General features: G+C 39.0%; 1 protein-coding gene across 10 annotated transcripts in view; it reads right to left on the bottom strand.

The window, feature by feature from the left end:
- Window positions 1-13,850, bottom strand: part of rap1gapb (RAP1 GTPase activating protein b) — a 107,226-nt gene that overhangs the window by 29,281 nt on the left and 64,095 nt on the right. For 3 of the 10 annotated variants that reach the window (XM_063473563.1, XM_063473560.1, XM_063473567.1), the window contains one exon: window positions 2,629-2,722. The gene's annotated coding sequence lies outside the window, so the exon portion shown is untranslated. Of the gene's footprint in view, window positions 1-2,628; window positions 2,723-8,707; window positions 9,540-9,602; window positions 9,635-9,895; window positions 10,033-13,850 lie in introns of those variants that run through there. The other 7 variants (XM_063473558.1, XM_063473564.1, XM_063473561.1 and 4 more) reach the window with 5 other exon arrangements.

Below are 13,850 nucleotides of genomic sequence, written 5' to 3'. Positions count from 1 at the left end.
GAATTTTACAAATTATTACATAAAATATATCATTAACCCTTTACAACCGGTCAGAGCAGGCACACTCCGTTTTCCCTAACTATTTTTAAATCCCTGTAGAACTGTAACCACGTAAGGTAGTGCAATAATGTTTTTTTTTTTTTTGCATATGAAACCGTAGGGGTTGTACTTACATCTTATTCCATTAGCTTGCCCTAGGTCACGGTTTTCTTCCACATATAGCTTTGCAAAAATTGCATAAAAAGCACTTCCAGCAACAAAAACATAATATTCCAGACTTGCAGCAACAAAAACATAATATTCCAGAAACAGGCTTTGCCGATCCGATCAGCTGTTCATAACACTTCCTAGTTGGAATATAAGTCAGCGCAACTATCGCATGTCCGCCATTACCTGTCCGAAACCGGAAGTGACGTCACTTTCGCGGAAAATGTAGTTTTTTAAGCTTCAAAGTCTATGTTGGTGTTTTTAAAAGTCATGTTTGACTTTATGCTCTTCTGTATCGTTTCTGGGATGCTTAGAAGTCAAATTACACTGTTGGAAATAGTTTATTTTGATGCACATGCTGTTTTTTTGCAAATTTGCATTTATTTATTTTCATTTATATATAAAAATTTGTGTATCTCAAAAATAAAACTATGAAGACACTGAAAATAAATAAATGTAAAGATAAGCTCTGGCGGACTTGGTTCTATGGTAGGTCTTAAAGGGTTAAATAGCCTGTGCAAATATATTAGTGTTGTCTTCTCACTATACATACTCTGAACTTTATGCAAGAGAAAATAAAGTATAAAAAAATGATATTTTTCGCAAAGAAACTGTCTTGTGGTTTTGCAACATGGTGCTGCTTTACGTGCACCCGGATTTGCGACATACTTTACAGTAACTCAAAACAAAGACTGCACCCTCTCCACTCGCTGTTTACAGACTTCATACTTTCCAGATGACCACAGGTCAGGTGGTATATCGTGATATATATCGTTATCGTGATATAAAATAATTCATATCGTGATAAATATTTTTTCCATATCGCCCAGCACTAGTTGTTGCTGCTGTAACTTTACAGCTGGACCTCATTTCTGATATTAGAGCAAGGCACAGCTTAATAACTTGCACATAGAAAATATATTTGCACAGCAAATCTTTGTTGCACTTAAAACATGCTGCGCATAAAAGAAACCGTGAAAACATGGTGCTTTCAGATGGTTTCCAAAAGCAGCATGAATCAAATTTCTGAACATAACCTGCTCAAGACCAGGTTATGTGTTCAGAAAAAGGGAGCCCCTTTTCATACGCAAGGTGGACCAGCACACTTCAGTAAAAGTCCTTCAGTTTCTAAAAAGACACCATAAGCCTACAGGTAAAAGCGTTCTGCTATAAGTGCTCTGCTCGTGTTGTCACTGCCTCAGGATGTTTTACTGACCTAAACCAATAAAGGGAGAAGTTTACCTTCTAATGTACGCATTGTAAGAAAGAATATTTGTACACAATATTTTCCTAAATCTTGCAGTAGTTAATTAGCTCAACCTGAACAAAAAGTAACAGAAAAAAGGAGATGGAACATAAAAGCAGTGGTATCAGACAGGAGTCACATTCCTTTCTTCCATCCCAGCTTCCCAGTCACACTCCTTTCTTCCATGTCAGGCTCTCTTTTTTTTTTCCATTGTTATTCTTTCTTATCCAGTAAAACTGTATTCCGGAGCAGTAAACTGCACATCGAAAAGTGACAGAGGTCTTGACCAAGCGTCAGTATGTGAGAAAATGAGAGTGAGAATGTGCTTGTGTGAAATTTAATAAAAGCTGAATCACTAAGACTTCTGTAGCCGTACATACTTTTAAAAATAATTTTCAGTTTGGCCAAGCAGAAATTGCAACAACCTATATGCGCCAATTATTTCAACTGCTGTCAAACTCTAAAACTGTTTCTTTATCGGCTGCTGTCAGCTGTCACTGCGGTGTCTGACTGATGCAACCAACTCCACCCCATTGATCTCTAGTTCCATCAGAGCCAGCTGTCCAGTGGGTCCTTTCCATAAGATAAAGAAGTGTACTCGACACCACATCCATAGAGCCTTACTCAGTCTAGCGTACAACTTCATGATTGAGTTTAATCACATTCATTTCCTGCAGTGCAAACTATGTCAAATGCACAATTACTTTAAATATATTCCAAATGAAAAAAAAGGTCTTTGGAAAACATATAGCAGGATTAAATCATCATTTGTTTGCTCTTCTCACTGAAACATTCAGACACACAGGGGGATCACTAGGAAACAGTAATGTCATTTTTCATGCCGACAGGTTAGTCTATATGACAATATCTTGACACGACCTTTTGACTTTTAATACCACCATACTCATAAGTGTGACAGTATTAATTAAAGCGATATTAATCAGGGCTCTAATTCTTATCCCAGTAAATGCTATTAATCAATCATGCATAGAAGGGGATGACACGTTATGCCACAATTACTAATGTTATCAATGGCACTGAGTTAACCGTAACTTTAAGTGGTAAAACCCTCAGTTTCACATTGTTCATGTGGGATTCTTGGCACTGTGTCTGAATGCAAATGCAAACCTGATTAAAGAAAAGAGTAGCAGCAGCAGGTCAAAGCCTTGTATTACCTTTGAAAGTGAGGGAAAAAGAAATGGAGGGCGGGAGTGTGCTAGTGGGGGCTCTACTTCATCAGAGATACGACGGATCCTTCCATCTTGTTTCCTGTAAGTCAAAGAGGGTGGAGGGAGGTATGGGGACAGAGAGAGACAAAGAGGTTACTAGTAGCCATAAGTCAAGTCTCTAACTTAAGCAATAAGTGCATGGGAAAATGCCTGCAATGCAATTGACACTTCCCACCAAAGCTATTATTACACCACAGTGTAATCTTTTTTTGGAAGTATTAGAAAGCCCCCATCCATTGTGTTTACTTCTTGTGCTCACAAGCAAGGTTGAATCTGGTGAATGTATTCAGAGGCAAGACCTTGAATCAGAAGACATTAGGCGAACTACACAGAGGAAAATGTAAGAGTGGAAATGAGGTGAAACCTGATGAAAATGGATATAAAGCAGAGGAAGAAAGTACCCTTCAGCTTTCATCTGCTAACCCACTGCTTCTTCTCTGTTCTTCTCTACCCTTTTTCTTCTTTGTGTGATTGGAGTGAATTACCAGTCTGACCAGGATCCTGGTCACAGCATATTACTTCACACTTCGTCTCACACAACAGTCAGTTGCTAGAACTGGCAGCCCGTCTGTGCATGCATCCTGTTCGCAAACCTGCAGCAGAGGGCATTTCTAAACACTGCTTGGGAGCAAAAGAAACAAAGAACAATAGCACAATCTGATTCTTTGTGAGAATTCAGTGAGAAATGGTGGAGATGTGTGCACTCACTCTCACATATTTCCATCATTCTGCCATTTTGGCACACGCCACAGTGGTTTAATGCTGCAATAAAAATGATTTACACAGTGCTCTTTCTTCCGAGACAAAATCTGTTATTAGATACTGCAACACCTTGCCTATGTTGTCTGAGAGAATCTATAAGTCTGAGTAAACAGAGCTGCACTTTTATGACAACAGACTGCTGACCTGGAGCTGAGGTTAGGAAATATATTTATAACATAGCACAAAAACAGTGCTTTGTTCTCTGATATCTGCTGAATTCAGGGAAATAACTGAAAGAGGATGCCTGATCTTTTTTGCTGGATCCTCAGCTTCTTAGAACTGACATTCCTTTAGAGTGTGAACACTGATGTTACATCTTTCAGAAAATACAGCTCGAACACAATAAAATATGTCAAATGCCGCTTGGAGCAAAGAGTGATGTATCAAAATCTGATGTATCAAAGAAATGGCTTACTGAGTGTATTAAGTCAGAAATCTGCATAGGCTAAGGTGACATTTTTGCTCAACTATCCGTATATTAAAAGACACAAACACACACACAGACTTTGGAAGGTGTTTTTGTTTTACTTCAGAGAATATTCAATTATTTACTTTACATTCATGCCTTTGCTGAAGTTTCACTTAATATAAATGAAAGCCACCAAGCAGTGAACCTGGCTGCAGTTATGCTCTTGTCTCTCTAAATAAACTTGCATCTTATGCATGGGAGGTTTCCGTTATCAGTTAGCTGTCTCCATGCTAAATATGCACGAAGGTGACTCGAACCAGTAAACCAGGAACAAATAAAAAAAAAACAGCCAAACAAAAATAAGTTGTGTGTGTCAGTTTCTACCATCACCAAAATGATTTATAAGGTAGATAATCAGCGTACATTTACTGATGGGGTAAATGAGGTAAGCTTGATTCAATGAGACTGGACTGCAGCATTCTATTAAAGCAAGCACATGTTATCAAATATCACAATCCTGACATGTGACATGATAACACTGCTGCTGTGAAGGCCTGAGGTTCACTGGTGAAGGGAACATTCACCAGGGATGTTCTGCATTCTCTATTTGTCATTTTGGTTAGACTCTCATTTCTGTGAATTTTGGCTAACAGAAAGCTACAAATTGGTTTGTACACATTGTATGTATACATGTGGAGTATATATATGTACTCTAAATCTTGTAAGTTGAAAAAGAATTACTCAACAATTACAATACTTGGGGCTGTGGGGTTTTTTGGTGAACAGTTACCACCGCGCTATTCATTCATTCATTCATTACTGCGATAATGTTCTTAATGTGGCATCTCAATGTGTTTTAGCGACCAGGATTTCACCAGTTTCCTTTCAGTTTGTTTGATCTTGTTCCATTTCACACACTTCTTTGACCGGGGAGCAGTACTGTTGCACTCTTGGTGCAGGAGCACCTGCATGGTTGTAGTGTACCAGGATGGACCACAGCTTGGTTAAAATCTTTCCACTGGTTCTTGGGTGCCATGGATGAACACTTCCATCTGGGAGATCTAACAGCAAGTGCTTTGTAAAGCAATCAGGCTACATTTGACAGACATGTCTGCGTCGATTTTTCTGAATTAGAGTTGCAACGGTTGCTTGGTGTGCACAGTGTTGGCATACACAGGTGCTTGTAAGGTGGTTGAGCAGACTGACACAGAGGATTTGGTGCAAGCATTTCATCTGAAAGGCTTTAACCTTGCCCTTCTTGTCCTTCTTCAGTAGGATTCAGCACACAAAAGCATAAAGAAGTGCAGCAATAATAACTGTGCTAAAGACTCACATTTTTGTTTGCATAGAGATGTTCACGCTAGAACCCATGCAGTAACGGAAGTTGAAGAAAGCATAGACTTGTCTTTGCCAATATGACTACTGATCTCATCAGAGTTTTGTACTTAAGATGTTGGAGCTTCCTGGCTACTTCAAGAGACTCTGGGGCTAGAATGATGGCAAGTACTGCCAAAGCTAAGAACTTTAATCTTTAGGGAGCCAAAATGACTCAAGGCTGTTTCTAATTGAACACTAACGGTATGCATGAGCTGTATCATCTCTGCAAGGAAGGCTATATTATTCACATAGTTCTTCTACATCACATAGCATCTTCTACGTGCATAATTTTTTTAAAACTCTGAAGGTGGCTACAGTGACTGAACTCATGACCTAGTCAATTAAAACATTAAAGATGTTAGGAGAAAGGGTAGAGACAGCTATCTTGTCTCATAACTCATGATCCTGCAGGGATTACATTACGGATATATTTGATACAATTTTATAAATTAATTTAAATGTGACCAAAAGTCCAAACTAGGTGACTTTCATTTACTTTTGTAGAAGACAGTTAGATGTGTTTAGTGATGACAACCCCATGGGAGAAGACACTGAGTCACAGAAAGACTAGCTTTAATAGAGATGACAAAAAAACAACTTCAGAAACACAAAATCCAAGAAAACAAAACAAAACACAGGGACTACAAGAGGTAGAATAAACATATAGACTCACAAAAGACTGAAGGATACCTACAGAGAGCTATAATTACACAGGGAACTTTTTAGGAATATGCAAACCAATTAAGGTAGGGCAGAGAGGCAAGGGCACAAAAAGCAGGACTAAATGGGGGATTGAGAAACACAAATAAATGAGTACAATTGAAGCCACTAAATATTTCAAGGTCTCTGACAGTGGATTATGCAGAGTGTCAGACAGACATTCAAGAGAAAATAGATGGTGATCCCTTTTTCATCAATTGAATGCCCGTTCAAGCAGTTTGCTACAAACAAGTGTTATTTCTTAATATTAAATGCTACACAGTTTCTCTCATTCATTACATAAAATGGGCCACAGTTACACTAAATACTCTGCTATGTTTGAATGAGCTCTGGATGAAGAACAGGTCACGCCTTTGAACAGCAGCTGGCAGATGTGAGGGTCACTGTGTCATGGTGGTTGGGTGACTGGAACACAGGAAGCTCAACCCAAGAAACACCTATCTAGCTAGGTTAAACAGTGTGAGCTGCCCTGTCTATTACCAAACAGCCAACCGATGATCCCAATTGAAGGGTTTATTCTTTATCTAATTAATTATTTGCACACTCGTATTATTTAGACATATGTGTATACAAAGAAAAGGGGGGAAAAGACAGAGAAAGAAGGTAAATCATGACTTATCACTTTCTCTCCTCTGCTGAGCAAAACACATTGCTCATACCAGTGTTAATAAAAGATCCTTGATCATCTGCTTTTATGGGCTGAGCCTACAGTCACCACCACAAACATAAATTTGTCATAGTTTTTTCTTCTTGACAACACATTCATCTCATAGTTACACCTATTTCTCTGTGGCATACATGCTGTACACAAAGCTTCTCTTTTTTTTCCTTTTTGAGGTTGAATTCTTGTTACAGCTGGAACTGTATAAATGTGTGTGTCACCTAGCAACATCACCTAACCCCTGAATCACTCTAAGATGCTCCATTTAAAAAAAATAAGCCCAAAATCTAGGTTACACATGAAAGCTGGGAGAAATGAAAATAAACATGGGCACTATTAATAAAAATATTTTTTATTTTTTTTAAGTTATCCAAGTAAAACATATTCTTAATTTGCTGAATATTATATAGGACACGTATAAATGATAAATAATTATAAATAATTACCCAAATATGCCAGCTATGCATTTTAATTTCAAATTTCTTTGGCTAACAGACTGTAAAAAGGAAGCAAAACAGCATGACACACAGCCACTTTCGGCTTTCATTTTTGACACGCCGATAACACCTAATAATAACTGCAAAATGCTCAGTCTATGCGACACTACCAATGATACCATAGACAAACAGTGAATCTGCATAAGAACTGATATTGACCTTCAGGCCCTTTAATTTCTGGATTACAGTGTTATTCTAATTTTATTCTTCATTTCTGCTCCCAGAAGTTTCTAAAATAGACACAAAGCATTCTGAATCTAAATCCACCAATTAATCCTGTGTTTACCAGCAGCAGCCTCCACGGACTGCCAGGTCATGAGCTCTGATAAGCATTCCAGCTTCCTGTTCTCCAACCAAGGCGCAGGCTGTGCTGCACCTGCAAATGCCAATGAGCGGGGCAACACTGAATGCTCTACAAACTGGATTTAAAATATTATTTTGAGTAGTTTGTGTTTACAGAGGTACTGTAGTCACAGAGAGCATGCAGGGTCATGGTCAGACAAACAGAGCAAAATGCATTTATTTAGTTTATCAAATTAACAGTGAAATGTACTGGCCACTAAAATATGATTTCTCTTCTCTAAAAGTCACATTTGGATCCAAGACTATGAAACCATACCAGCAAAACTAGATGGGTGCCAAACTTCACTCAAAGAAATAATACATAAATACAACACAAACACACATCTAAATCTTTAAGCAGCAAAATAATAACATCAATTTCACATTAATAGTTATTATAGCTCTGTTACAAATGCCCGTATTCTCAAATAGCTACAGTTCTTTGCATACCCTCCTTAGTGCGGCCCATTAGGTATTTTTTCTAGAAAAACGCAACTGATCTATTCATATAACGAGAAAAGCTGCAGATGTAGTTAATGTTAGTTATTACAAAATTATGAAAAAAAATCAAACATTAACCTTTTGATTCACACCAAAATAACTGCAATGTGCCCTTACCTTGTGCTATGACCCTCTAAAGGTTTAATTAAAATTGGAAAGATTATTTTTTGTGTAATCTTGCTAACAAATAGACAACAGGACAAATAAACATTATTTTATAGCTTGGCACAAAAGTTAAAATATACTGACAATTTGTCTGTTTATCAGTTGTCTAACAGCTCTGCCTTCAGTCAGCCTACGGTCAGGTCTACAAGCATGAAAAAGCAGAAAATGGTTATCTAAAACATTCATCTGAAGGGTCATCTGGGAGGCTCATCAGCGATGATCTACAGTGGTTATCAAACAAACAGTAGAGACCCCAGGCTAAATACTGGCTGAACATGAATATTGCACATGTCCGGCTCAATGATGCATTGTTTTTTTTGGCAAACAAACGATAACCACGGGCACTGCAGGAGGAGTCAGATATCATCTGGTCGAGTGCTGCTATGGTAGAGTAACCTTGCCTATTAATAGTACAGTAAGTTTATCCATTAAAGCTTACCATAATGGGTTTAGGAGACAACTTATGCACAGCAAGGAGACCTCGGTGCATTTAAAATGAGATCACAAATGCTACCCAGTGCTTTGTAACTAATGCCTAAATGAGGTAGGATTAATGTATGCAACAAGAAGAAATCAAACTTTTAAACTTACCTAAAACGAGAGCATCATAATGATCCACCCAGTTGTGTTTGGTCCAATTAATTATTTTAGGTCATATAGTTACTGTCTTTGTAATTAAAACAAAAACACCCTACTATAAATTATCCAACTACATATGCAATTTGCACAGACAAATATAGAGATGCATTTCAAATGCAAATCCCCCAACAAAAAGCAATAAAACAAATAAACCACCACTAAATAAAGTCAGCACAAGAACAACAAGCCCATAATCTAAACCGCAACATATTTATTTATCCCGCTTTGCTTCCACTAGTACCGGGTGTAAAGCAGTAACTGTGTTTTGCTAATATGGTGATCAAAATCATCATCATCATGTCAGCTTTTCCCTTGATGTGTCACCACAAAACAGAGCCTGGAGTTGCTGCAAAATGAGTGAACTAGAGACTTTGCTTTGGCAAAGCACAAACTCTGCAGACACGCTGGCACATTTTCTGCTTGATAACTGTTGACATTACAGTCAAACAAAGCTCAAATGAATGTGAGCGCTCAAACAACAGAATGCTATTTTCCAATTCATCGTCCTTGGAGCGGCTTCAGGTTTCACTCTTCAATAGCTCTGCAGATTAAATTCTTGCTCTTGGCTCGGGCTTCGGAGATTCATAAATACTGAACAAAAATAATATCAGGATCACGTTTTAGCTTTAAGAGTAATGTCCTGCTTGGCTGCATCCTTCCTTTTACCAACAACAACACAGACATGGACATGCAGACACTGGATGACACACACACCCACATGCACACACGCGCAGCCTCAAAGAGACAAGTACACATAAACCCCTAAGCTTTGCAGGTCCACTTAGTAGAGAGCAACTAATCTAATCAAGTACAGCAGCTAATGCACAATGAAAGCAGAGTCATTTACTCGAGATGCCAGTCAGCCACTTCCTGGGTGGACTAGAGAGAAAGAGGGAGGGAGATAAAGAGAGCGAGAGACAAAGTTCAACATTCAAAGTGGCATTTGATAAAGAGATCAATGCAGATCAGGATCAGATGGAAACACCTACACAAGAGTAAGACTGTTCTTTAGCTGTTTCTATTCTGTCATTCGCTTTCTTTCATCTGTCTATCTTGGGTTGAGTTTGGCTCAATTCATCTATCTTTCAGCAGTTCACCCTAACAGAGCCAGTGTGCTCCATCATCTCTTTCCATGCTTACCCGCCCGTAGTACTGGCTCACTTGCAGCTCAATCTCTCCTCAACAACTTGGTGTTCCTCTATGTATCGCTCTCTCCGTTTGTCTGACTCACTCTCTATCCTCCAACACCTGCTGTCGGAGATCAGCCTCTCTTCTGTCAGATGATGCTGAGAGCAGCCCTCCCTTATCCTCTCTCTCCGTCCTGCCCTCCCTGTTTTGCTCTCTCCCTCGCTTCCCATTCCTCACATGCATGCCAGCGTTTTCCTGTCTGGTTTTATTCCGAGGCAAGCACAAACGCTCTCTTCTCTCTGTTTCTTACTCTCCCTCCCTGCAAAGTATCCCCTTTGTTTTTCCGCCTTCCTCCCACTTTTTCTGATGATCTATGATCAAGACGTGTCCATCCAAGTTTTGAGTGCTACTTTGCTTTGCATTTTCCCCATTGCTTGTTAATAACAGATCCTGTTAATTCAAAATGACCAAATGCTGCAGTCGGATGTTGGCTTGAAAGCAAGCTTCTATTTTTTTTTTTTTTATAAAGAAAAGGGACATTACCTAATCTGAACCACAATATCAGATCTCTCTGTCCTATTATCTGCCTCACTCTGACAGCTTGTTTCAACATCATAAAACCCCTGCTGTACAAATTAGCCTAACCATTCCATTGTCCATTTGACACAACAGTGGCAGGCAGTTAGCTGAAAAGCTCTCCAATGTTGCAGATTTTGTAGCAGACTCACATATAATGGAGAAAATCACTGGCTCAGCCCACAGAGGAATAAGCACAGGCACTGTTGGCTAATGCATTACTGAGTAATCACATTTTCCTTTTTGTTAGGAAGCTAGAGACATGTTACAAATCAAGGTACAAAATCTCACACGGATGTTTGAACAACTTGAGTTATTTTCTATCTATGTATTTCACAGGGTATAGTATATGATATATAATGGCAAATTTTCATACTCAAATCATTCATTGACCTTTCAGGATTACAAAACCTCTATCAATGAGGGACAAAAGACACAATTCTGGAAATAAACATTTCATCAGAGTTCATTCAGAAATTTTTTTGTGACTGGCAGTAACACTCCCCTCTACAATGATGAAATTTTACTCTAATTTGGACTGTCACAATGTCCTCTTTTTGTTATTGCCAAAGCGAGGTTTACACTATCACAACATCTGTGGGAATTTTCTAAATAAAAGCTTTCAAAATCATCTTTAAATTGAGCACATTACTGGGCTGACCACAAAGTCAAGCTCAGTCTGCAATCCCAGTATATCAGCTGACAGCAACTCAGCTTAATGCCAAACTACATCAACTGCTGCCTCACTTGCTACCATTCTTTATGCCTTATTGGCAAACTTCACATAGACCTACATAGGTAAAAACTGCTTAAGCCTGACGACAGCTGCTGCTCTCTGCACGTCATGCTGTAACCCAAGACCAAACGAACTCCACCTTCCATATTGTGTCGGACTTAATCTGCTTTGTTCTTTGCTGGAGTCTTGTTCCTGTTCTCCATGACCCAAAGCAAGGTCATAGAACCAAATGCACCAAGTCTTCTTCTGATCAAAGTGTATTTGTCTCTTTTGGAAATTAATTACACTCAAAATGCTAATGTAGAGTGGTGACCTAAGAGTCAGTGTTTATTAAACTATGATGCTTATTATCAACACAACCTAAACATAAACAACATAACAGAACTGACTTTTCCCCTCAATCTAGTGGTCTAGTTTTCAGGTTTTTCCTTTCCTTGTGTCCTCCTGCCCTCATCCTGTACTTTCCTCCTGTCTATAAGACAGTAAAGGACAACACTATGGCTACCGCACGCAGTCACAAAAACTTCTATAAAAGGCATTCACTGGATTTCGTATAATTTCCCAGCTTCTCATGTCCACCTCTCTGCACCAAATATAGAATAGTAGAAGAGAAGTGTTCGTGCTTTCAGATTTTAGAACAGAAGTTATTATTCAAAATGAGTCACAGAAATTTTTTTTGGAGGGGGGGTTGTGACTCAGCTTTCTAACACTCAGTGCTATTTATACAAGACTATCCCACACATACAGCAGTTAGGAAGGTCTGATAAATGATCGAATATTTTAAAGAGAAATAAAGAAGGCTCTACTTTTAGAAAACATCACTGTCTAACTGCTTACATATTTTCTATATGAAATATAAGCCAGGCTGCAAGTATTACAAAAGCTGCGAGAGGATGTGACTCAAGGCTTTTGATGGTCGATGCTAGTTCACACCTACCACACCCATGAGAATATAATGTTCCGGGTAGCACATACACACTTACACAAGCCAGGGTGAAACAATGAAATTAACACAAAAACTCAGTTTTCATTTACTGCCCAGGAGATACTGTTGCACTAGATAACCTATATTTTGGTTTTGCAGCAGATGAAGCTGTGCTACCAGCCACCAAGGAAAGATTCCCCAGGGTTTGCAGGAATCACCTAGACATAGTTGAGCCCCAACAGGTAGAGCAGAGAGGCAGCATGAAGCATGCAGGTTAAGTACAATCAACACCTTTCTGCCTGTTAAAGCCTCTGAGCTGCCAGCGGGGTGGAGCTGGAGATGAAAGAGGATCTATGCTTACATGGAGCACAACAAATGGAAGTCAGCCTAGAAGCAGGTTGACTATACACATTATGACTACTTTTTTCTGCCCCTCAGAGTTAGTTTATGGGAATTCAGTAGTGTTAAGTTAACCATACAATTTGCAATTATGGGAGCAACTATATGTGGTTCATGCTGACTCTTTTTTTTTTCCAGTTCCCCTCTATGTATTTCTCACTGTGACTCTGTGTCTGCACTCAGTGCCCTCCTGAGGCAGCCTGACTAAATTTAACATTTAACATTTACACACCACACACTGCACAGAGTATTCAGCATTTAAAGCAACACTGCTAACGTTTTAATTTAAAAGATTTTTTTCCCCCTTTTGACATGACATATATACTAGCAGACAATAAGATATACTTGACTTCCTCCCTTAAAATGTTATGCAGCCACGTCAGTGTTATTTGGAGCTATCCTCCCTCCATCAGCCTGCAGTTTTTAATTCTCCAGCACCTCTCATGTACAAACTTTACTGACCAATTGAGTATAGCTGAAATATTTTTAACAGTACCTTCTGGTGAATTGTGGCTTTGAAAGTTCCAAAATCAAACCTAGTTTCTGATGTCAGACTGATCTCAGTTCTACCAGTGGTTTAGGGGCTCTGTAACCAGCACAAATATAATGTATGAGGCAGAGCTGTCAGCTTTCACGCCCCTCTTCTGCTGTGGAACCAGCTCCTAGTTTGGATTCACGGACAGACACCATTGCTGCTACTGAGATTAGGCTGAAAACTTTCGTTTTTGACAAAGCTTATAGTTGAAGCAAGTGACCCTCAGCCCTCCCTTACTTAGAATGCAATAGGCCTAGGCTGCTAGGGGTTTCCCATGATGCACTTCTTCTTCACTCGCCTCTATTCTCTCTCTATGTGTTTATACACCACTTTACATTTAAACATTATTATTGATTTCTAGCTCTCTTCCACAGTGTGTCTTTTCTCCCTTACATCACAATGACAGCAGATGGCCATCCCTCCCTGAGCCTGGTTCTGTTGGAAATTTCTTCCTGTTAAAAAGGGGGTTTTCCTCCCCACTGTTGCCAAGTGCTTGCTTATTTGGAGTCGTCTGATTATTAGGCTTTTCTCAGTATTTTGAATATAAAGCACCTTGAGGTGACTGTTGTTGTGATTTGGTGCCATATAGATAAAAATGAATTGAATAGTATCACATAATTATCATTAGTAGCATTAGGGTGCAGGACGTGGCTTTGAACTTTTTTTTCTTTGTAAGGTTGGAAAAGGAAGCAGTCCTTTCACAATAACAGTGTTGTCAGCACTCCCAGAACCCCACTGGCTCCCATAATTACTTAGATATTGTGTGCCCACCTCTATTGATTTTGGCAGTCATAAT

Source organism: Pelmatolapia mariae, linkage group LG5, assembly GCF_036321145.2.
Source record: "Pelmatolapia mariae isolate MD_Pm_ZW linkage group LG5, Pm_UMD_F_2, whole genome shotgun sequence".
NCBI lineage: Eukaryota > Metazoa > Chordata > Actinopteri > Cichliformes > Cichlidae > Pelmatolapia > Pelmatolapia mariae.
The sequence above is the reverse complement of the archived record's forward strand: the minus strand, read 5'-3'. Positions and strand labels throughout refer to the sequence as shown.